Source organism: Manis javanica, chromosome 2, assembly GCF_040802235.1.
Source record: "Manis javanica isolate MJ-LG chromosome 2, MJ_LKY, whole genome shotgun sequence".
Lineage (NCBI taxonomy): Eukaryota > Metazoa > Chordata > Mammalia > Pholidota > Manidae > Manis > Manis javanica.
Genome location: NC_133157.1, coordinates 186,321,211 through 186,344,439, shown reverse-complemented (window position 1 = coordinate 186,344,439; position 23,229 = coordinate 186,321,211). Strand labels below are relative to the sequence as shown.

Here is a 23,229-nt window from a genome sequence, read left to right as displayed (position 1 = left end):
ATGGAGGAAACGCTACTTAACCCAGCAACAGAATAGAACCACCCAAGAGAGAATCAAGGTGGTTTTGAGGATCTTATGACATCAGTGTCTGTGAATTTTCTTTTGGCTTAATCTACATATTTATAAGCTGGGTAATATGGGTTTATATTTACCAGTGTTTTTGCAAAAGACTCCTCTGTGAAAGATCTGTCTGACTCTCCGGCTTCATGTTTTCAGCCTGACATTCATGGTCCTCCAGTTTATTACTGCCCTTCTCCCAAACCCCTAGTGACTCCCTGTTTCTTATTGGACTAGGTACACACTTTCCCTGTGGTTCCAGTTTCTCGCTCCAGGCTCATCTCCTTGTCTTCTCTATGGACACCTCTTCAGATCAGCTATATTAGATTGCTTCCATTTCCCTGGCAGACTCTGTGCTTTCCCACATGGTCCTCTGCTCACACAATTTCTTCTGTTTGGAATGACATTTACTTCCATCTCTACCTGCAGAAATCCAATTATTATTTTAAGACTAATTTGAAAGTCTCCCTTCTCCAATTTCTTTAAAGGAATTACTTTGCCCCTCCTTTTAACTGCCAAGCAATTTGTCTATGGCTGTTGCTTTGTATTCTTTTGTTATGTGGTTAACATGGCTTTTGCTATCATTTATGTATTTGTTTGTATCTCCTGGGGATAAATAGGATTTCAGTTTTGCTGTGACACTCCCAGTGGCTGCCTTGTCCTCATCCCCTGTCTGGTTAGTCCTCTCACCCTCAAAAGTTTCTTGATTTGAACAATAAGTTAAGTGGTCACCCTTAACTGGATAAGTAACTGGAGGGCTAGAAGTGTATCATACCCATGCTTGAACCTCTGGTAATTTATCAGGAGAGGTGGTACGGCCCACATATGGTGGGCAAAGAAGCTCACAGAGAGGATACCGCCTTGCATAGGGGCAGGAACCGCTTTGCAGACGCCATCAGGAAATGCTGAAGAGGTTGGCTTTCATTCCTGTCAGTGCTGGTTTTCCTCACGCACTACCGTGGTTTTCCTCACGCGCTACTGAAAGGTTACTTTCCCATCAGAAAGTTGGGTTTCCTGAGGGTTTAACAAGCAATCCCTCCCAACATGAAGGGCTGTGGGTATCGCTTCTCCCTTGGGGCAGGGCAGTTAGAGCTTCAAAGGAGAATATTTGGGCTTGTGTAGAAAAAAATTTTTTTTTTTCAAACTCTGGTTCCACCATTTATTGGTTGGATAGTCAAGTTATTTAACTTCTTTGTGCCTCAGTTTTTTTTTTTGAGAGGGCATCTCTCATATTTATTGATCAAATGGTTGTTAACAACAATAAAATTCTATATAGGGAACTCAATGCACAATCATTAATCAACCCCAAGCCTAATTCTTAACAGTCTCCAATCTTCTGAAGCGTAATGAACAAGTTCTTACATGGTGAACAAATTCTTACATAGTGAATAAGTTCTTACAGGGTGAACAGTGCAAGGGCAGTCATCACAGAAACTTTCAGTTTTGATCACGCTTTATGAACTATAAACAATCAGGTCAAATATGAATATTCGTTTGATTTTTATACTTGATTTATATGTGAATCCCACATTTCTCCCTTATTATTATTATTATTTTTTTTTAAAATAAAATGCTGAAGTGGTAGGTAGATGCAAGATAAAGGTAGAAAACATAGTTTAGTGCTGTAAGAGGGCAAATGTAGATGATCAGGTGTGTGCCTATGGACTAAGTATTAATCCAAGCTAGACAAGGGCAACAAAACATCTACGGATGCAGAAGATTTCTCTCAAAACAGGGCGGGTGAGGTTCTAAGCCTCACCTCTGTTGCTCCCCAATTTCTCACCTGATGGCCCCCCTGCGACTCTGCCTGTCTTAGGTTGTTCCTCCCTTGAGGAATCTTACCCGTCTCTGGCTAACCAGTCATCTTCCGGGGCCATACAGGGAGATGTAAAGTTGGTAAGTGAGAGAGAAGCCATATTGTTTGAAAAGGTTAGTTTTTTACTTCTTTGCAGATTTATGCCCTGTGGCTGCTATGCCCAGCATTTGTCTTGAGGTGTCTTTACCACTTGGAAGAATTATGATACTCGGTAATTTCGATATGAGGCACAAATTCTACTGAAGGGTTGTAATTAGGAAGAAGAAGAAGAGCTATAGAAGTAGCAGACGGAAGAAAACATGGGAGGATTGATTATTTCTTTGACATATCTTCTTGTAGAGTAACATAAGCATGTATAGGTTTTAAACTACTAATTAAATTGCATACACACATTAACATAATAGGAATACAGCTACATAACCAAAGCAGACCTACAATTACCAGCCATCTCCAGTGAAACCAAAAAAACCAGTTAGGCACCCTAGGCATTTGTGAAAACTTATCAATGATATGATGGATATTGTCTAACTGAATTTGAATATTTTGAGAAAAATCAGACAAATTAAAACAACACATTCCTGGGAACTGTTCACATCCCATATGTTCTTTTAACAGTAGATAGTCTATGGTCACAAGATTTTGGAGCGCTGCAACTTGCACTTCTCCTAATTCTTGGTTGAGTTCCAACAGTATAGATCCAGTCAAATTTGTTGTTTTACTGTATGCACAGGCCAGCTTAGATATCTCCTTCTTCATTCCACTGGCAAGTCCAGGAACCAGTGGGATGAATGCAGCTACAACTACAACAGTGCCAGGATCTTTGTTGAAGTTTTTTGATGATCATCTTCTGGAATGACTCTTCCAGAGAATGTTGATGTTGGAAGTTCTTCTTCATATCGTACCTTAATTCGTTTTCTGGGTAGTCAAATTAGGCTTTGATCCTCTGTATACACACAAACAAACCCTTTGCCCACACTTCAATATGCCCTTTATATCATTGTGAAGAACTTATTGTAGATCACTAAACAGGAACTGCTTTTTGTTTTGTTTTTTTAAGAGAAAGGAATATTATCAGAAAAATGTATTTCCATAGCTGATCATCTGACACCCTTTAAATGATCAAAATTAAGGATATTTAAAGCATGCATTAATCGTTGATTTACAGTTAGTTTTATCCTATCAGGGAGTAATCCCCCTTTTCTTTCTTTCTTTTTTTTTTGTTATCATTAATCTACAATTACATGAAGAATATTATGTTTACTAGGCTCTCCCCTATACCAGGGCCCCCCACAAACCCCTTTACAGTCACTGTCCATCAGCATAGCAAAATGTTGTAGAATCACTACTTGTCTTCTCTGTGTTGCACAGCCCTCCCCTTTCTCTCCCCCCCGTTATGCATGCTAATCATAATACCCCCTTTCTTCTTCCCCCCCATTATCCCTCCCTACCCACCCATCCTCCCCAGTCCCTTTCCCTTTGGTACCTGTTAGTCCATTCTTGGGTTCTGTGATTCTGCTGCTGTTTTGTTCCTTCAGTTTTTACTTTGTTCTTATACTCCATATATGAGTGAAATCATTTGGTACTTGTCCTTCTCCGCTTGGCTTATTTCACTGAGCATAATACCCTCTAGCTCCATCCATGTTGTTGCGAACGGTAGGATCTCTTTTTCTTACGGCTGCATAATATTCCATTGTGTATATGTACCACATCTTCTTTATCCATTCAACTACTGATGGACATTTAGGTTGCATCCATATGTTGGCTATTGTAAACAGTGCAGCGATAAACATAGGGGTGCATCTGTCTTTTTCAAACTGGAGTGCTGCATTCTTACAGTAAATTCCTAGAAGTGGAAATCCTGGGTCAAATGGTATTTCTATTTTGAGCATTCTGAGGAGCCTCCATACTGCTTTCCACAATGGTTGAACTAGTTTACATTCCCACCAGCAGTGTAGGAGGGTTCCCCTTTCTCCACAACCTCACCAATATTTGTTGTTATTTGTCTTTTGGATGGTAGCCATCCTTACTGGTGTGAGGTGATACCTCACTGTGGTTTTAATTTGCATTTCTCTGATAATTAGCGATGTGGAGCATCTTTTCATGTGCATTGGCCATCTGAATTTCTTCTTTGGAGAACTGTCTATTCAGCTCCTCTGCCCATTTTTTAATTGGATTACTTGTTTTTTGTTTGTTGAGGCGTGTGAGCTCTTTATATATTTTGGATCTCAATCCTTTATTGGATCTGTCATTTATGAATATGTTCTCCCATACTATAGGATACCTTTTTGTTTTATTGATGGTGTCCTTTGCTGTAAAGAAGCTTTTTAGCTTGATATAGTCCCACTTGTTCATTTTTGCCTTTGTTTCCCTTGCCCGGAGAGATATGTTCATGAAGAAGTCACTCATGTTTATGTGCATGAGATTTTTGCCTATGTTTTGTTCTAAGAGTTTTATGGTTTCATGACTTACATTCAGGTCTTTGATCCATTTGGAGTTTACTTTTGTGTATGGGGTTAGACAGTGATCCAGTTTCATTCTCTTCCATGTAACTGTCCAGTTTTGCCAGCACCATCTGTTGAAGAGACTGTCATTTCCCCATTGTATGTCCATCGCTCCTTTATCAAATATTAATTGACCATATATGTTTGGGTTCATGTCTGGAGTCTCTATTCTGTTCCACTGGTCTATGACTCTGTTCTTGTGCCAGTACCAAATTGTCTTGATTACTGTGGCTTTGTAGTAGAGCTTGAAGTTGGGGAGCAAGATCCCCCCAACTTTATTCTTCCTTCTCAGGATTGCATTGGCTACTCGGGGTGTTTGACGGTTCCATATGAATTTTTGAACTATTTGTTCCAGTTCATTGAAGAATGCTGTTGGTAATTTGATAGGGATTGCATCGAATCTGTATATTGCTTTGGGCAGAATGGCCATTTTGACTATATTAATTCTTCCTACCCAGGAGCATGGGATGAGTTTCTCTTAATTTCTCTTAAGAGTGTTTTGTAGTTTTCAGGGTATAGGTCTTTCACTTCTTTGGTTAGGTTTATTCCCAGGTATTTTATTCTTTTTGATGCAATTGTGAATGGAGTTGTTTTCCTGATTTCTCTTTCTATTGGTTCGTTGTTAGTATATAGGAAAGCCACAGATTTCTGTGTGTTAATTTTGTATCCTGCGACTTTGCTGTATTCCGATATCTGTTCTAGTAGTTTTGGAGTGGAGTCTTTTAGGGTTTTTTATGTACAATATCATGTCATCTGCAAATAGTGACAGTTTAACTTCTTCTTTACCAATCTGGATTCCTTGTATTTCTCTGTTTTGTCTGATTGCCGTGGCTAGGACCTCTAGTACTATGTTAAATAACAGTGGGGAGAGTGGACATCCCTGTCTAGTTCTCGATCTCAGAGGAAAAGCTTTCAGCTTCTCGCTGTTCAGTATAATGTTGGCTGTGGGTTTACCATATATGGCCTTTATTATGTTGAGGTAGTTGCTCTCTATACCCATTTTGCTGAGATTTTTTATCATGAATGGATGTTGAATTTTGTCCAGTGCTTTTTCAGCATCTATGGAGATGATCATGTGGTTTTTGTCTTTCTTTTTGTTTATGTGGTGGATGATGTTGATGGATTTTCGAATGTTGTACCATCCTTGCATCCCTGGGATGAATCCCACTCGGTCATGGTGTATGATCCTTTTGATATATTTTTGAATTCGATTTGCTAATATTTTATTGAGTATTTTTGCATCTACGTTCATCAGGGAAATTGGTCTGTAATTTTCTTTTTTGGTGGGATCATTGCCTGGTTTTGGTATTAGGGTGATGTTGGCTTCATAGAATGAGTTTGGGAGTATTCCCTCCTCTTCTATTTTTTGGAAAACTTTAAGGAGAATGGGTATTATGTGTTCTCTGTGTGTCTGATAAAATTCCGAGGTAAATCCGTCCAGCCCGGGGGTTTTGTTCTTGGGTAGTTTTTTGATTACCATTTCAATTTCTTTGCTCGTAATTGGTTTGTTTAACTTTTGTGTTTCTTCCTTGGTCAGTCTTAGAAGGTTGTATTTTTCTAGGAAGTTGTCCATTTCTTCTAGGTTTTCCAGCTGTTGGCATATAAGTTTTCATAGTAGTCTTTAATAATTCTTTGTATTTCTGTGGAGTCTGTCATGACTTTTCCGTTTTCATTTCTGATTCTGTTGATTTGTGTTGATTCTCTTTTTTTCTTAATAAGTTTGGCTAGAGGCTTATCTATTTTATTTTCTCAAAGAACCAGCTCTTGGTTTTATTGATTTTTGCTACTGTTTTATTCTTCTCAATTTTGTTTATTTCTTCTCTGATCTTTATTATGTCCCTCCTTCTGCTGACTTTAGACCTCATTTGCTCTTCTTTTTCCAGTTTCGATAATTGTGATGTTAGACTATTCATTTGGGATTGTTCTTCCTTCTTCAAGTGTGCCTGGAACACTATATACTTGCCTCTTAAGACTGCTTTTGCTGCGTCCCACAGAAGTTGGGGCTTTGTGTTGTTGTCATTTGTTTCCATATATTCCTTGATCTCTATTTTAATTTGTTCATTGATCCATTGATTATTTAGGAGCATGTTGTTAAGCCTCCATATGTTTGTGAGCCTTTTTGTTTTCTTTGTAGAATTTATTTCTAGTTTTATACCTTTGTGGTCTGAAAAGTTAGTTGGTAGAATTTCAATCTTTTGGAATTTACTGAGGCTCTTTCTGTGGGCTAGTATGTGGTCTATTCTGGAGAATGTTCCATGTGCACTTGAGAAGAATGTATATCCTGTTGCTTTTGGATGTAGAGTTCTATAGATGTCTATTAGGTCCATCTGTTCTAGCGTGTTGTTCAGTGCCTCCATGTCCTTACTTATTTTCTGCCCAGTGGATCTATCCTTTGGGGTGAGTGGCATGTTGAAGTCTCCTAAAATGAATGCATTGCATTCTATTTCCCCCTTTAGTTCTGTTAGTATTTGTTTCACATATGATGGTGCACCTGTGTTGGTGCATATATATTTTAGAATGGTTATATCCTCTTGTTGGACTGAGCCCTTTATCATCATGTAGTGGCCTTCTTTATGTTTTGTTACTTTCTTTGTTTTGAAGTCTATTTTGTCTGATATTAGTACTGCAACCCCTGCTTTCTTCTCGCTGTTGTTTGCCTGAAATATGTTTTTCCATCCCTTGACTTTTAGTCTGTGCATGTTTTTGGGTTTCAGGTGAGTTTCTTGTAAGCAGCATATAGATGGGTCTTGCTTTTTTATCCATTCTATTACTCTGTGTCTTTTGATTGGTGCATCAAGTCCATTTACATTTAGGGTGACTATTGAAACATATGTACTTATTGCCATTGCAGGCTTTAAATTCGTGGTTACCAAAGGTTCAGGGTTAGCCTCTTTAGTATCTTACTGCCTAACTTAGCTTGCTTATTGAGCTGTTATATACACTGTCTGGAGATTCTTTTATTCTCTCCCTTCTTATTCCTCCTCCTTCACTCTTCATATGTTGTGTGTTTTGTTCTGTGCTCTTTTTAGGAGTGCTCTCATCTAGAGCAGTCCTTGTAAGAACCCTTGTAGAGGTGGTTTGTGGGAGGCAAATTCCCTCAACTTTTGCTTGTCTGGGAATTGTTTAATCCCGCCATCATATTTAAATGATAATCGTGCTGGATACAGTATCCTTGGTTCAAAGCCCTTCTGTTTCATTGCATTAAATATATCATGCCATTCTCTTCTGGCCTATAAGGTTTCTGTTGGGAAGTCTGATGATAGCCTGATGGGTTTTCCTTTATAAGTGACCTTTTTCTCTCTAGCTGTCTTTAAAACTCTATCCTTGTCCTTGATCTTTGCCATTTTAATTATTATGTGTCTTGGTGTTGTCCTCCTTGGGTCCTTTCTGTTGGGAGTTCTGTGTATTTCTGTGGTCTGTTCAATTATTTCCTCCCCCAGTTGGGGAAGTTTTCAGCAATTATTTCTTCAAAGACACTTTCTATCCCTTTTTTTCTCTCTTCTTCTTCTGGTACTCCTGTAATGCAGATTTTGTTCCTTTTGGGTTGGTTACACAGTTCTCTTAATATTGTTTCATTCCTGAAGATCCTTTTGTCTCTCTCTATGTCAGCTTCTATGCGTTCCTGTTCTCTGGTTTCTATTCCATCAATGGCCTCTTGCATCTTATCCATTCTGCTTATAAATCCTTCCAGAGTTTGTTTCACTTCTATAATCTCCTTCCTGGCGTCTGTGATCTCCCTCCAGACTTCATCCCTTAGCTCTTGCACATTTCTCTGCATCTCTGTCAGCATGTTTATGATTTTTATTTTGAATTCTTTTTCAGGAAGACTGGTTAGGTTTATCTCCTTCTCTGGTGTTGTCTCTGTGATCTTGGTCTGCCTGTAATTTTGCCTTTTCATGGTGATAGAAATAGTTTGCAGAACTGGGACGAGTGACGGCTGGAAGAACTTCCCTTCTTGTTGGTTTGTGGCCTTCCTCTCCTGGGAGTACAGCAACTTCTAGTGGCTTGTGCTGGGCAGCTGCGCGCAGACAGGGCTTCTGATTCCTGCCCAGCTGCTATGGAGTTTATCTTCGCTGTTGCTGTGGGTGTGGCCTGGCTCCAGCTGCTGCTCCAAAGTGGTGGAGCCACATTGGAGGCAGAGTGGCCGGGAGGCTATTTATCTCCGTGAGTGGCCTCCATGCTCCCTGTTGCCCAGAGGGTTAGAGTGCCCAGAGATCCCCAGATTCACTGCTTCTGGACTAAGTGTCCTAGGATGCTTCCATCTGGTTTTGTGGTCCCTGTCCCTTTAAGACTTCCAAAAGCACTTTCCAAAAAATAAAAAAGCCACTCGCTTTTCTTTGTGCCCGCCTCAGGGACCCACTCACCGGTCTTGCTGCCCTGTTTCCCTAGTATCCAGCACCTCACACATGCACTGTGTCTGCGTTCTGATCCGGATGACTTGGGCTGGGTGTTCAGCCGTCCTGGGCTCCCTCTCCTCCTGCTCCGACTCCTCTCCTCCCACCTGGAGCTGGGGGGAGGGGCACTCGGGACCCGCCGGACTGGGGTTTGTATCTTACCCCCTTTGTGAGGCGCTGGGTTCTCACAGGTGTGGATGTGGTCTGGATGTTTTCCTGTGTCCTCTGGTCTCTATTCTAGGAAGAGTTGTCTTTGTTATATTTTCATAAGTATATGTGGTTTTGGGAGGAGATTTCCGCTGCTCTACTCACGCCACCATCTTGAAGTAGTTGGAAAATATTTAGTACACATGTAAAAGGGACTTTATTTACTTTTTATTGATTTATTTTTCATTCCTTTTCACTTTTGAAATTAATCTACAGAAAAGGTGATGGAATGGAACATAGTCTATTACCTTCATTTTGCTACATGTGGTTTCTGTCTTGTTCACCCCATATATACACATATTGGATTAAGTTTATGTTTAAGTAAAATTGTTGTATAAATTTTGACATTCTTTTCCTGAACCACCTGAATGTAGGTTGAGGGCATCATGATACTTCACTCCTACATACTTCCATGTGCTTCTCCCAAGAATATGGACATTCTTCTATATAGCCACAGTATCATTACACCCAAGAGAATGAACAGTAATTCCACAAAACCATCTATTATACAGTCCATATTCAAATGTTCTTCAACAGTTTCTGGGTCTAGAATCCATTTGATCCATTTTATCACTTTGATCTCTTTTAATTTTGCATAGTGTGTGTATGACATATTAATAACATGCAGTGCTTGGAACTCATTCCCCTTTCCCCATCAAATAATTTTGCCTTTATCCACTCAGCTTCTTTTCCCTCCCCTCCTCTCTCCTTTAAAGAAAGCTCCATCTCTGCCAGATCTACTGCCTGCTTTTGTAACTCAGCGAGGAGGAATCTGGAGATGAGTTAATGGCTAGAGGAAAAGAGAATTGGAGGGAAAGATGGCTGCTTTGGAAGTTGGTCTTAGGGCTTTAGAGAGTCCAAATTTCCTCCCTATGGTCCACCTCAATCCAGTGGCTCTAAGGTGTAGGGGCTTGGAGAGGAGTGAAGGAGCTTTTAAGAAATATTGCTGTGGGTTATATATTGATTCTCTTTTGCATTCTTCAAGAACCAGTAAAGATCATGTTTGCTTATTAGTTACCTTTGGACTATATTTCCCTAAATGTGCCATTTCTCCAAGATGAGTCCTCATGGGAAGGCAGTATTTATTCTGACCATACACATTCTTTTCTTTTCAAAGGAGAAAGCATTCACATCCATAGAGAAAGAAAGCTTTCATATGACTAGGTCTCAAGCCATAGACTGTCTTAAGAGGATTTTAACAGGTCACAAAATTTTATCATCCAAAGCAGGATACTTTTGATAGTGGAATATATATAGTGAATGTGAAATAATTATTGATAGTGACATAATTATTCCAGGGCAATAGTCTGAAACCAGAATGGTGTCAAGAAAGCCAAACATGTTGTTGCCTTAGCTATATATGTCAATTGTTGCACCACAATTTATCTTGTGCAAATGAATAAAAGTTATACATAAACATGATGTAAAGAGTGATATATGTATACTGTTGCATGTAAGTATTAGATTGCATATGAAACAGTCTTACAAAGGCAGAAATTTCATTTTGTTCAATGTAATATGAGATACCTAGAGTAATTTCAAAATTTTTATGTGTCTGTTTTTATTTCTTTAAGTAGTAAATTCTTTGAGGATAAAAAATAATACCCATTTTTCATTCAATTTCAGCAAACATTTATTGAGCACCTGCAACATACAGGTGCTATACTAGGTGCTGGGGGTGGATCAGTGGCACAGTGAGGTTACCCAGTACCCAAACACAATATAATGTATTTGTGCCATTTTCCCTTATTCTAGTTAGAATTTTTCCATAAATAAACAAGCATAATAGGTTCATGTTTGTTCCCTGATGTTGAAAAAATCTAAATCTAAAAATCTAAAATGAAAATTGTGATACAGAATTATCTTGATGCTATTCTTGCGGCACCCTCAGGAATCGATATCTGAGGACATATGTCCCCCTCTGGACCCCTTTTGTTGTGCCTTAAGGATACACATACCTCACACATAACATGACTTTTGCCCCCAAGGAGCTAAAAGTCTAATAGAAGAAGAATGGCATGGAAGTGCATTAGGCATCAGGGCTGCTCTGATTTAAGTCTGTTCAGGGCACCCCTGAGCTGCATGGGAGAAAGTGGTACCTTTTACCTGGGTGATGGCAGCATGGAGTGTGAAGGACACTATGTTGAATTTTGGTTCTTCTTATATAACAGGAAGCCCCTGGAAAGGGGTGTGAACAGGGCAATGACATTAGTCATTATATTTGGGAAAGATGAACTTCAAGGATGGATGAATTATTTGAAGACATCTAAGGCTGGAAAACCTCACAATTGTTCAAGTAAATAGGGGATGAAGGCTTGATCTAAGGCAGTGGCAGTACGGAGAGAGAATAGGAGACAAAGATGTTGCTTAGGCACAATCTGTTTAATTGGGTTATTGATAAGGGAAGAAAGAGGAAGAGTCTTGGATGATGTTTAGGTTCCTGCTTTGTGTGATGAGCAAAAGATGATGAATTAGTTTTGTCCCTGATAAGTGCTAAATGCTTGTTGGAGATCCAGTCTGATGTTACCTAAGTAACTGATTAGTTAATGTTTTCTGAAGTTGATGAAATTTTTTCTGGATATTTTTGATATGTTAATGTGGTATTTACTGAGAGAGTTGGAAGCCTACAAACTACTCATAAAGGAGTGCATTTTACAACTGACAGAGTGCTTTATTCTGAATTGCTCATGACAGACTTTTCTGTGTGTTTGAGAGAATTTGACTTTGTTGCAATTTTGAAAATACATTGTTTCTGGTATGTTTAGATGGTGGGTTTTCAAAAACAGTTAAATATTACAATGAGACTTGCTGCGCTGTGTTTTTCCCGTTCAGTTTCCCTTCAAATATACAAGTGTAACATCTGGCACTCCTCTTTTTGAGGGCTCCAGAAAAAGAGCAGCAAGGATTAGATTTAGCACTTGACAAATCATCCAGTTGTAACATTTTCATCCAGAGTTAAGTCTCAAGCTGGTCGAAACCTTCATGTTAGAAGCAGCACTGTGTAATGTCACAGGGGAGCCACTTAGGAGAATTCCTAATATGGTCGGGCATTCTTGAGATGCATGGGGTAGCCCGTTTGTGCAGATCATCCGAGACAGGAATGCAGCTGCAACGTGTCAGGGCAGCAGGCTGACAGCGTCTGCAGAGCCCTTCTCTGTTCTTTGTCAGACTGCAGCCCGTCAGCTGATAATGGCAGTGCTTCCATCTTTGCTTCATTTTTCAATGGTGACTCCTGGACTCCCTGTTCAGTCTGAAAGTCATATATTCTCAGAGTTGGAAGCGACCTCGATAATTATCATAATCCAAATCCCTGGTGGTTTTGCAGGTGAGAAAAACAAGACACAGAGAAGTTAAGTGAGTTGGCCGCAGTCAGCCAGCGTATTACAGAACCCTCCAGCCCACCTAGACTCCCCTATCAGAATGGGCAGGATGGCAGCCACCTTCCTCCTTTTAGTTTATCATTTGCTAGAAGTTAGTCCTCCTTCATGTTATGAAGCCTCTTGGAACTAATATAACACCTTTGAAAGAAGAAAATACATGCTTTACTCAGAAAGTTTTGTTTTTTTCCAAATGAGTTTCATTGCTGTTTAGTGTGACTCAGTTCCCCCCGAGAATTTTCGGGGCAGTGGTGCCCAGCTGGGTGCCTGCAGGTAGGGCACAGCCCCGAACACTGTTGAGCATGGCAGCACCTCTAAGTCCAGGAAATGTCAGATGCTACAAACCAGTCAGCACCAGTGCCTGGGTCTTTGGGGTGGGTGATACCAGAACTTTTCTAAATATAACCATAATAATTATCAAAATGAAGCTTTCAAAAGGATCCTTCATTCTTGAAATAAAAACCTCACACCTGTACCCTGGGACTCAGCACCCTGGGACTCCTGAGGCCTGTGACACTTCTTTGTCCTGGAGGGTGGGCAGTGGTGGGCACGGTGGTTTTGGAGCATGGCCCAGTCTGGGGAAAGAATTCATTTGTAAGTGAGTTGTGATTGAGAGAGGAAAAGTCTGGGATACTTATCATTTGCTGCCTCAGTTTGGTGAGAAAAGGATTCAGAGGCCTTTTCTCAGGAACCACAATGTCTACTCAGTCCTGTCTCTCTAGACTTGCTTCCAACAGAAAATAGTCTTTCTGGTCTGCGTGTGGGGTCGGGGGGAGCGGGTGGTAAGCATTGCTCCGGTTCATTGTTGCTGTCTGCTCTGAGGCTCTAATTACTTGGGTTTAGAGAGCCAAAAGCCTTTTTCCTGCTCCTGCTGGAACATATCTCTTCCATGAGGAGGTGAATACTTCAGTTTCCTCCTTCAGCAAAGGGGAGGGTCTCCCGGGGAAAGATGAGGATGGCGAAACACCAGTGACTAGCTTAGAACAAAGACGCACTACATTTGTAAGAGCTCAGGTAGAGAAAAACAAAGGCAGTTCAGCATGGCATTCTTACTCTGAGCTTTTTCCAAGAGCAGTAAATGAGTGCTGCCATGTGAGCTAAGCACACAAAAGATGAGATGACAACCTGCATCCTGTGGGATTTTCATCTGATCTTTGGAGTAAATAGGATTATTTTCTTACCACAGCCAAGCTTAGTTCTATACCAAAATGGTCATAAAATATTGGAGCTCTATAACTCAGAGATGACATGTGCTGAATAGTCTCCCTTTCCTAATCAATTCTTCCCCCTTCTCCAGGTGGTTCTGGGTCCTGGGAGGCTGGCCTTCATGGATCACCTAAAAGGGCTTATCTCCCCCTGGTTTCTCTTTGGATTTGGCCAATGGGAGGTACTCACTTTGCCATCTCTTGGTGGCTTCCTTAACCCTGTCCAAACTGTATAAATAATTCCCTTCATTAAAACTCCTGCTTGAGTATGTAATCTCTTTCCTCCTGGGACCCTGAACTCAAGTAATTTACAGATGAGAGAACTGAGGTACAAGTGGCCCACTAGCTTTTCCAGTGGTGTCCCTTCCTCCTCCATTTTCCCAGCCATGGTTGAGGATTCACACATGTAGACCCTGAGGCCCTGGAATGCTGGACTGGGGAAGAGGAACCTCTGCTCTGCTCGAATGTGGCAGCACATTTCTAAGAACCTTCCTTTTATTTGAAGATGATGTCCTTAAAAATGGTATTTTATGTGGCATGTACCTACAATGGAATATTATTCAGCCCTAAAAAAGAAGAGAATCCTGTCATATGGATAAAACCTGAGCACAGTATGCTAAGTGAAATGAGCCAGTACTGCATGTTTCCACACTTATGTGAACTATCTAAAGCAGTCAAACTCATAGAAGCAGAGAGTAAAGTGGTGGTTGCCAAAGATGGAGGAGGTGGAAAGGGGAGTTGCTGTTCAGTGAATATAAGTTTCAATTATGCAAGATGAGTAAGTTCTAGAGATCTGCTATACAACATTGTGCTTAAAGTTAACAACACTGTGTTATAGCTAAACATGTGTTAAATGGGTAGATCTCATGTTTTTTTTTATCACGTACACACAGACACACACAGACACACAGACACACAGACACACACACACACACACACACACACACACACACACACACACAGTAAGAAGCAAAAAGAAAAGTATTTTAATACATTAGAAAGTAATTAGAGAGAGGAGACTCCTCTGGGAGGACCCTGTCCATGGGGGGCGTGGCTGGGCTCGCGGAACATCTGAAAGGGCCTTCTTCCGGGGTGGAAGCACCTGGTGCCAGAGCCTGGCTAGAGGAGCGTGGGCTCAGCGTCTCCCCCACCCAACTCCCAGCCGAGTGCCTTGCGCACCCATCTCCCCACTCCTGTGTGTGAGAAGTCAGAATTTCTGGTCATGCCTTTGTCCATGTGAGAGTAAAGGTGTGTATTTGTGTGTATGAGACAGAGAGAGAGAGAGGGAGGGAATTTGTATTCTCCCTTTTATTAACTTTACTAAATTCTCTGAAGGGTCTTTTTGACCTCTCATATTTCATTGAGTCTAAGACATGTTTTATTTTTCTCACCTTTTAATACTCTGATACCAGGATGTGTCTTATAGCTGAAAGCATCTTTCATTTCAGCTGGTCACATGGTGGTTGTGCTCTAGTTTCACGGCCTGTGCATGTGGGAACTTGGTAGTTCTGGTTGCATGATGGGACAGCTGAAACCCCTTAGTGTTTCAGTCAGCAATCTATTTGAGGACCATCTGACAAAGGAATGTGAGTCCTAGGTGCTGACTGAAAATTTCTGCTGGCATCTATTAGTAAAATTATCTTGCCAACATCAACCCTTGTGGAAAGTATCAGAAACTTAGAATAAAACCCCAAATACATTACTTGAGCACTCTTAAGAAATGCTGCATCACTAAAGCTTTTGGTGTCATAGAGGGCAATATTATGTGGAAAAACAAGTTATTGGACCTTGTGTCAAAAGTGATTCAGAAGAGTGAGTTCTGAATGTGAATACCTAAACCAAATTAAATTGGAATATCTAACCAATTTATTTCTCTAACATTTTATTTTGCCTCTTTATGGATATATTAAAACCCATGCCTGAATAAGTCTAATTCAAGCTTTCAACAAATATGAAATAAAAACTCTGAATTTTAGTATTGTATCATGGTTTAATCTGCACCATTTTTTCTTTCTACTGTTATGTAAAATAGCATCTTCTTTTACAATTAGTGAATCTTAATGATCAGTTATAGTAGTAGGGAAGTAGTTAGTCTATTAAATTATCAGCGTGAAACAAAAGATGAGTTGGAAAGCTAAGGACTGAAGAATGAGTTTAGTGATTCTTTTACTCAGTAAATATTTATTAAGTTTTTACTGTGAGGCCAGTGCTCAGCTAGAGATGAAGATATAGTTATGAACTAAACAGACATGATCCCTGGGCTCAAAGGGAAGATAAGATATATTTAATAAGCAGTTGCATGTGTGATGTTACAGAAGAAAGCATGCAGTCTTCTTTGGAAGTGTAAATAGGGAAACTTAAGGTGGCCTAGGGGAGCAGATGGCCTGACTGAGGAAGTGACACTTAAGTGGGCACTGGAAGGGCAAAGAGCAGTCAGGTGGAGGGAAGTGGGGAAGGGGGAGGCTAGTCCCCGGAGAGGAAGGAGTGTGCATGAAAGCTGGGAGGTGGCAGGGAGCAAGGGGCCGAGGAAGGGCAGTGTAGCTGGAGCACAGACAGTGGTACAGAAATGAGAGATAAAGCTAGAGAAGTAGATGGGCATCAGGTGATGGAGAGCTTTGTAAGTCATGGCAAGGAGGTTGGCTTTTATCCTGAAGGTAAGAGGAGGCTGTGGACTGGGTGTTAGGATTGGTGTAGTGTGTCATGCTCAAAGCTTAGCATCATCACTCTACTGTTCTGTAAAACCGAGTGCTATAGGTCAAGGGCAGATGAAGGGAGCATGGTAGCAGTCATTCTTACTTGATTAGAGGGATGGCAGAGGGGATGGGCAGAAGTTACCAAGTGATGCAGTAGTCACCATCACTGATTGCATTCCTCAGATATTATATACTTAGTTCCTGATAACCTGACAATAACTTTCTTTATTTTTGACAGAGTGACTTCTTCTGATTTGAGCCTACCGTGTGTTTTGAGAAATCATCACCAGGTAACTACAGAACAAGTTTTTCCTCAGATTCATAAACCATACTTTTCTCCCAAGACACCCTAAGATATAAATCTAACATCTTAAACTATTCCTTGCAGTAGCTCTTTGAGTTAGGTGCCGTCTTATTTCCATCTTATACATGAGGATATTGAGGCACACAGAGGTTAGGCAACTCAATAGACATGCACAAAGGTGTTGTCATGGCATAAATTATAAAAGCCAAATAAAACAAAACAAAGAGGAAAGAATCTAAATATCCAACAGTAGGTAAATTGTATCAAATCAGTTATGGTAGATATACATGTACATATATATATATATGGAAGATATGTATCGAATATCATTTGATGGAGTTATTTAATAATATTCTTTATCAGAATAAGAAATTTCTCTTTTATTCCCAATTTGCTAAAAGTAGATTTATTCACCTGGATGTTGACTTTTCATGAATGTTTTTCTGACCTACTGAGCTGATCAAATAATTTTTATCCTTAATCTATTCATAGTAATTTACAGTAATTGATTTTCTAGTGTTAAGCTGCCTTGCTTTGTTGAGATAAAACCACCTTGGCCATAATGAATTAATTTTCTAAACTGAGCAAGATGTAGTTTGCTAAGTTTTAGTCTGAGATTGGCTAAAATTTTCCTTTCTGGTATTTTACTTGTCAGAAATGGTTTTCAAAATATTGGAGTTACTTGCTACTTGAATGTGTGGTGGGACTTGCAGTAAAACAGTTTGGGCCTGTGTTTTCTTTTGAGGGAAGCATTTTTACCTAATGATAAAATTTCTGATTTATTCAGGTTTTATATTTCTTCTTGAAGTTAGTTTTGGTAAATTTTGTATTTGGTTATATACACACATTTCTGTGGCTTTGTATGCAGGAGATGCTTTAGCAGACAGTAGCACATGTTTTCCAGAATGGCTGTATTAATTTAAAATTTTACATGCCAACCAGGAGTGTATGAAGGTTCTGGTTTCTCCATATTCTTTCCAATACAAGGTAGTTTCAGTTTTTGTTTCATTGATTTTTCATTTAAAATCTACTGATAGTTATGTAGTGGTCTCATATTTGGTTTTAATTTGTGTGTTCCCATAGACTAATGAAGTTGGGCACAATTCCATATGTTAAATGACCATTTGGGTATCTTGTTTTGTGAAAAGTTCTTTCAAGTCTTAAAAATGAGTGAAGTGCTTATTCAAGCCTTTTGAAAAAAAAATTGGGCTATGTTATTGACCTCTAGACATTTTAAAAATATGTTTTCTGGATTTGAGCCCTTGGTAAGACATATGTGTGGTAAATATCTTCTCTTTTTCCTGTGGTTTACCTTTTCACTCTCTTTTTAATGAACAGAAATTCCTTTAAAATGGTGTAAATTATCTTTTTTTCATTTGTGGTTAGAACTGTTGTATTCTGTTGAAGAAACCTTGGGCTTATTCCAAGATCACAAAGATGTTTTATGTTTTCTTCTGAAAGCTATACTGTTTTACTTTTACATTTTGACCTATAATACTTTTGAAATTGGTTTTATTGTGTATGTTGTGAGGTGGAGGGTCAGGATTAATTTTTTCCAAGTGGGTATGCCCTTCACCAAGTGCCATCCTTTTGCCATAGCATGACTTACTGTTCATTTATTTTGGTGGGGCTTACTGAAGTATAATTACTATGCAGTAAAATTCCCTCTCTTGAAGTTTATGGTTTAATAAGTTTCACCAAATGCATAGTCATGTAACCCCCACCACAATCAAGAAGCGGAATATATCCGACACCTGGGAGAGTGCTCCTTATAGAATAAATCTACCCCCCCTACCTCCAGCCTTTGACAACCACTGATCTGGTTTCTATCCCCAGATTTTTTCTTTTACAGATTATATAAATGGAGTCATAGACTATGTAATCTTTCATTTCAGACTTCTTTTACTAAGCATAAAGTGTTTGATATTCATCCATGTCATTGCCTGTACCAGTAGTTTGTTCTTCTTTAATTGCTGAGTAGAATTCCAGCATGAATATGAATGAAACTACTAGAATCATTCATTAGTAGGTCTTTGTGTGGATGCATATTTTCATTTCTCCTGGGTGAGTTACTAGGAGTAGGATTGTGGGGTCGTAGGTTAAGTATAGCAGTACGTATTTAACATTAGTAAAATTAGAAAATCCCTCCAGCACTTTCCAAAGTGACTACCGTTTTGCATTCCTATCAGCACTGTGTGAAAGTATCAGTTCCCTCATTGACTTCCAGCACTTGGTATTATCAGTCTTTGTAATGTTAGCAATTTGAGTTGGTATATGTGACATCTCATTTTTGAGGCTTTAATTCTCATTTCCCTATTGATTAATGATGTTGAATATTTTTTCGTGTGCTTATCATCTGCATGTCTTTGGTGAAGTATCTATTCAAATCATTCACTCATTTTAAAAATTGAGTTACCTTTCTATTATTGTGCTGTAGTAGAACATATTCCAGGGAAAAGCCCTTTATCAAATGTGTGCTTCTCCCAGTCTGTGGCTTGTTTTTTCATGTTCTTAAAAGTGTCATTCAAAGAGCAGAAGTCTTTAATTTTCATGAAGTTTGATTGATCACTTTTTCTTTTATAGATAGCAGTTTTGAGTCCTAAGAAATCCTTGCTAAAACCAAGAATATAAAGGTGTTCTTGTTTTTTTTTAAAGATATCTTATAATTTTAAGTTTTACATTAAGTTATATGATGCACTTTGAGGTAATTTTTGTATCTGGTATGAGGTAAGGGTCAAGGTTCAATTTTTAAATGAAGTCCAAATTTCCTAGCACCATATGTTGGTGCTATCCTTTTAATCACCTTGGCATTTTTCTCTCTCCTCCTTCTGATGCTCTAATTACATGCATATTAGACTGTTTGATATTGTTCTACATCTCTTGGATACTTAAAAAAAATTCTTTCTCTTTGGATAATTTCTATTGACTTTAAGTTTACTGATTCTTTTCTTTAACTGTGTCCTGTTTCCTCATCAGCCTATCAAAGAACTCTTCACTTCTAATACGCATTTTTAACTCGAGAATTTCTTTTTTTTTTCCTACACTTTCTGTGCCTCTACTGAAATTTTCCATGTTTTCTTGCATTTTGTTCTTCCTTTCCATGAGAGCCTTTTTTACATGTTAATCATAGCTATTTTGAACTCTCAGTCTGATTGTTCCCATATCTGAGTCAGAACTCTCTGTCTAGATCTGTTGGGTGCTTTATCTTGACAATGCGTTACTCTTCCTTGGGTTTTAAAATGTCTGTTGATTTTGCTTGAATGTTGGACATTGTAGAAAAGCTGTAGATAATAAAGTAAATAATACTGCTACCTGAAATGGCACACTTCTGTTGTAAGGCTGTTGAGGTGAGGGGCTGAGTCAGGCTTGTTAGCAGGTAATCAGAGCAGCAGGGAGTTGGGGAGAGCCGTAGACTGACTGCTCTTGCCCGCTGTTCAGTGCAAAGCTGTGGCCCTCATGGTGGGGTGCTCAGTTCTCCCGATCCAGCTGCAGTCTTGGGCAGGCCTTGCGTGCCTTGACCTTGGGCCTGGGGCTCTGTCCACATCCCTGTTCCTCCTCATGGCAGCCAGTCTCTGCCTTGTATCTGTGGGTGTCTTGGTAAAACAGTTTCCTGCCCCTGCCTGAATGGCAGCAGACCCCTTCTCCATGTCAGTGTAGGATCCTAGGCCTCCGTGTTTCTTGTCTTTCTATGGGGGTGGATGGCTTTTGCTTCCACCCTTCCCAAGAATCAGTGGGTCTTTGCTTGGACCTTGAAAGTGGAAAGGTTTTCTGTTCCTCTCCCAGTGGTTTAAAGCTTATGCTTAATGTGAAACAAAATTCTGGCAAGTGGATGAGTTTCTTCCCACTAAAGAGTGCACCACTCTTCAGTCTCTGACCCTGCCCTTAATCCTTCTCATGAGTACCCCCTGGAGATCTGCGGGAAAAGCCTGGGGGGGCTCCCAGGGATTCTGTACTAGCATGCTAGCCCATGCTTGCCCCTCAGGGATTTATTAAAATGCTAGCTGTTCTTACCTGCTTTCATGATGGCCGCCTCTTCCTACTATGCTTTTTCAAAGATGGCAGTTTGTGTGTCCCATTTTCCCTTCGAGGGCCATGTTGTTCTCTACGTTAGTCCACCTTGTTGTCTTTCACCCTTAGCTCCCTGGTGGGCTCAAAACAAGTTAGAATTTTGTTGATTATGCAGCCATTTCTCATTGTTGGGATGGAAGCAATATTCTCTGTGGCTTTCTATATCTTAGGTAGTTGCAGAAATCTGTTGCAGCTTTTTAAGATTCATTGGTACTAAGGGAAAATGTTGATTGTAAATAGAGGTGCCGGTCAGAAACAGATGAAAGCTGAATCGAAAGAAGACAATGAAACCACAATCCAAAACTTAACCGGAAAATGGAGAGGTTTTAAATTTTCTTCTTTCAGCTTAGATGTACTTGGCATTTCTTTTTCTCCCTTCTCAGGAAATCCCTGCACGCAGTGGCAGGAATGGCACAGTAGAGTAGCTTGCTTCTGAGGACTGGGGTGAGGGCAAGGGGAAGGTCTCCCCTCCCTGCTAGAATCGCCTTCACGAGAAGGTGATGAGAAAAGGAGGTGAAAAGAAGACAAGGAAAAGGCACTCGGAGGGTGGCAGTTTCTCAGAAAAGGGGTGTGAAATCAAGATCCTGAAGAATTCCAGATGTCCATGGAGCCAAGGACTGTGTCATCATAATTTCAGACAGGTCTGAATGACTCCCAAGCCATCTCGGGAACAGTCACTTCAACTTCCAGCTTGGATGTATTTAACCGTCTACATCCTTGCTACTCAGGGGACCTGAGCACTTGCTCCATCCTCAGGCTGAAGGACCAGAATCTGCATTTTAACAAGAACCCTGAGGGGTTTTTGTGCACTTGAATCTTTGGTAGTGGTGTTTTACATAATCGCTGTTTTGCTTTTCTTTTTTAGCCAACTGTGCTTTTAATAATGAGATAAAAACCTTCAAAGTCAAAATATTGTGAAGGTAACCATGCTTTAAGAATAAACCAGGATAGAGTGTGCAAAAGTAAGGCATTTAAATGCATTTTCTAGTTAAATTATCAAATTTATTTGAACAAGTATCATTAATATGTATATTTAAAGCTTTTTATTTTCAAATTCTTCCTGGAGCTTTGTATTTCTAGCACCACAAAGCCACAACTGTTTCATGTAGCTGGGGATTTTCTGTTGCTTCTTTGTAGGAAGGGATATCTTAGACCTGTGAAGCCCATCTTCTAGGAGCAGTTCAACCTCTCTCTCCCCCTTGCTTTCAGCTCAAGAAACAGGTTGCTGCATGAGGCTTCTACTGATGCTTCAAAACCTGACCCTAAGGGTTCTTGCCAGGGTCTGTCATCCCTCTGTCAGTGTCCTTGCTAGAGCCCTCAGCTTTTGAATCTTCTCAACTTTGAGTATATTGTGATGCAGTGATGGGAGTGTGCTGCCAGAATTCTACTTTCCTCTATTTTTTCTCAACTTTAACTAAAGGGTAATTTTGCATTTACCCCAATTCTTAAGTTGTCCTCTTTCCTTTGATACCATCTGTGATTGCCCACCCCCGCCCCAACCCAAACCAGTCTAGTGAGAGACATGAAGTCAAAGATCTTTGGCAATATCATTAAATTGTTTTAACGCATCTTGTTCAACTTAGGACCATCATGTATGTGTTCCAAGCAGGTGGGCAGAGAAGGGCACGAGATCATGCGTCCCAGCTGAGTCAGCCCAGCTGAAGAGCTGTCCCTGGTTTTTCAGGGCTGGTGAATTCTGCTTGAATCTCAAGGTTACCCTTAACTGCAAGGGAGGCTGAGAAACGTGTCTTTGAGTTGGGCATATTGCTGCTGCATAAGAAATCATGGCTGGGCTTGCTATGGCTGGATAACTAAATGCAGACATCAAACAGACCAGGAACTAAATATGCCCAGTGACGCTGGGCTGGGGAATGACAGGGCCAGCTACCATCAGGCCTCCTATTACTTTTATTGCTGAAATCTTCTTTCATGGAGAAGAAACATACATGCTGCTAAGGCCAGAAATGAAGAGAAAGGGGGTGCCCAGACCACACTGCTCTTTTCTGTACTTAAGTCTCAACAACTTGAGAAATCATTCTCTTGAGGAGGAATGAAGGGCTATAGCCAACAGTAGAAATCCCCTTCTAATAGTTTTAAAAAGACAAACAATTTTGGTTTTTTTTTTCTGTCTAGGCAGGGATTCTGGGGAGGAGAGAGTGATGTTTCTCCAAATAATTGTTATATACATATGTGTGTCACACACACACAGTATCTTATCATCTATTATTACATAGTGCAACACAGTTGTGCTATGCTTGTTTCTTTATATATTTTTCTCAAGTCCTGCTGTTTAATGACTTTGTCGCATACATGGTAATCTTGTAATGTGAGCTGAGAAAAGGGAGAAGTCACTTGTATTGAAATCGTGAAGCTCTCACAAAAGAGAGGAAGACAAACTGCCTGTATATATTAAAGAGTGGGTAGAGCTGTTCCAGGCAGAGAAGAAGGGTGATTCAGGGAAGTGAACAGCCCGGGTGACCTCCTGGGGAGTTCAGCTGCTGGGAAGCTCTCAGTAGGATTCTGCATAGGGCGCCCCTCCATTGCCACGGAAACACAGCACACAAGCAGAGAAGCTGCGGGTACCCCCCTCACCCGAGGAGGCTGGAC

At 40.1% G+C, this 23,229-nt stretch overlaps 1 protein-coding gene across 2 annotated transcripts in view; it reads left to right on the top strand.

The window, feature by feature from the left end:
• NCALD (neurocalcin delta) overlaps positions 1 to 23,229 on the top strand; it is a 397,463-nt gene that overhangs the window by 100,686 nt on the left and 273,548 nt on the right. For both annotated transcript variants that reach the window (XM_036995630.2, XM_036995631.2), the window contains exon 2: positions 16,489 to 16,540. The gene's annotated coding sequence lies outside the window, so the exon portion shown is untranslated. The remainder of the gene's footprint in view (positions 1 to 16,488; positions 16,541 to 23,229) is intronic.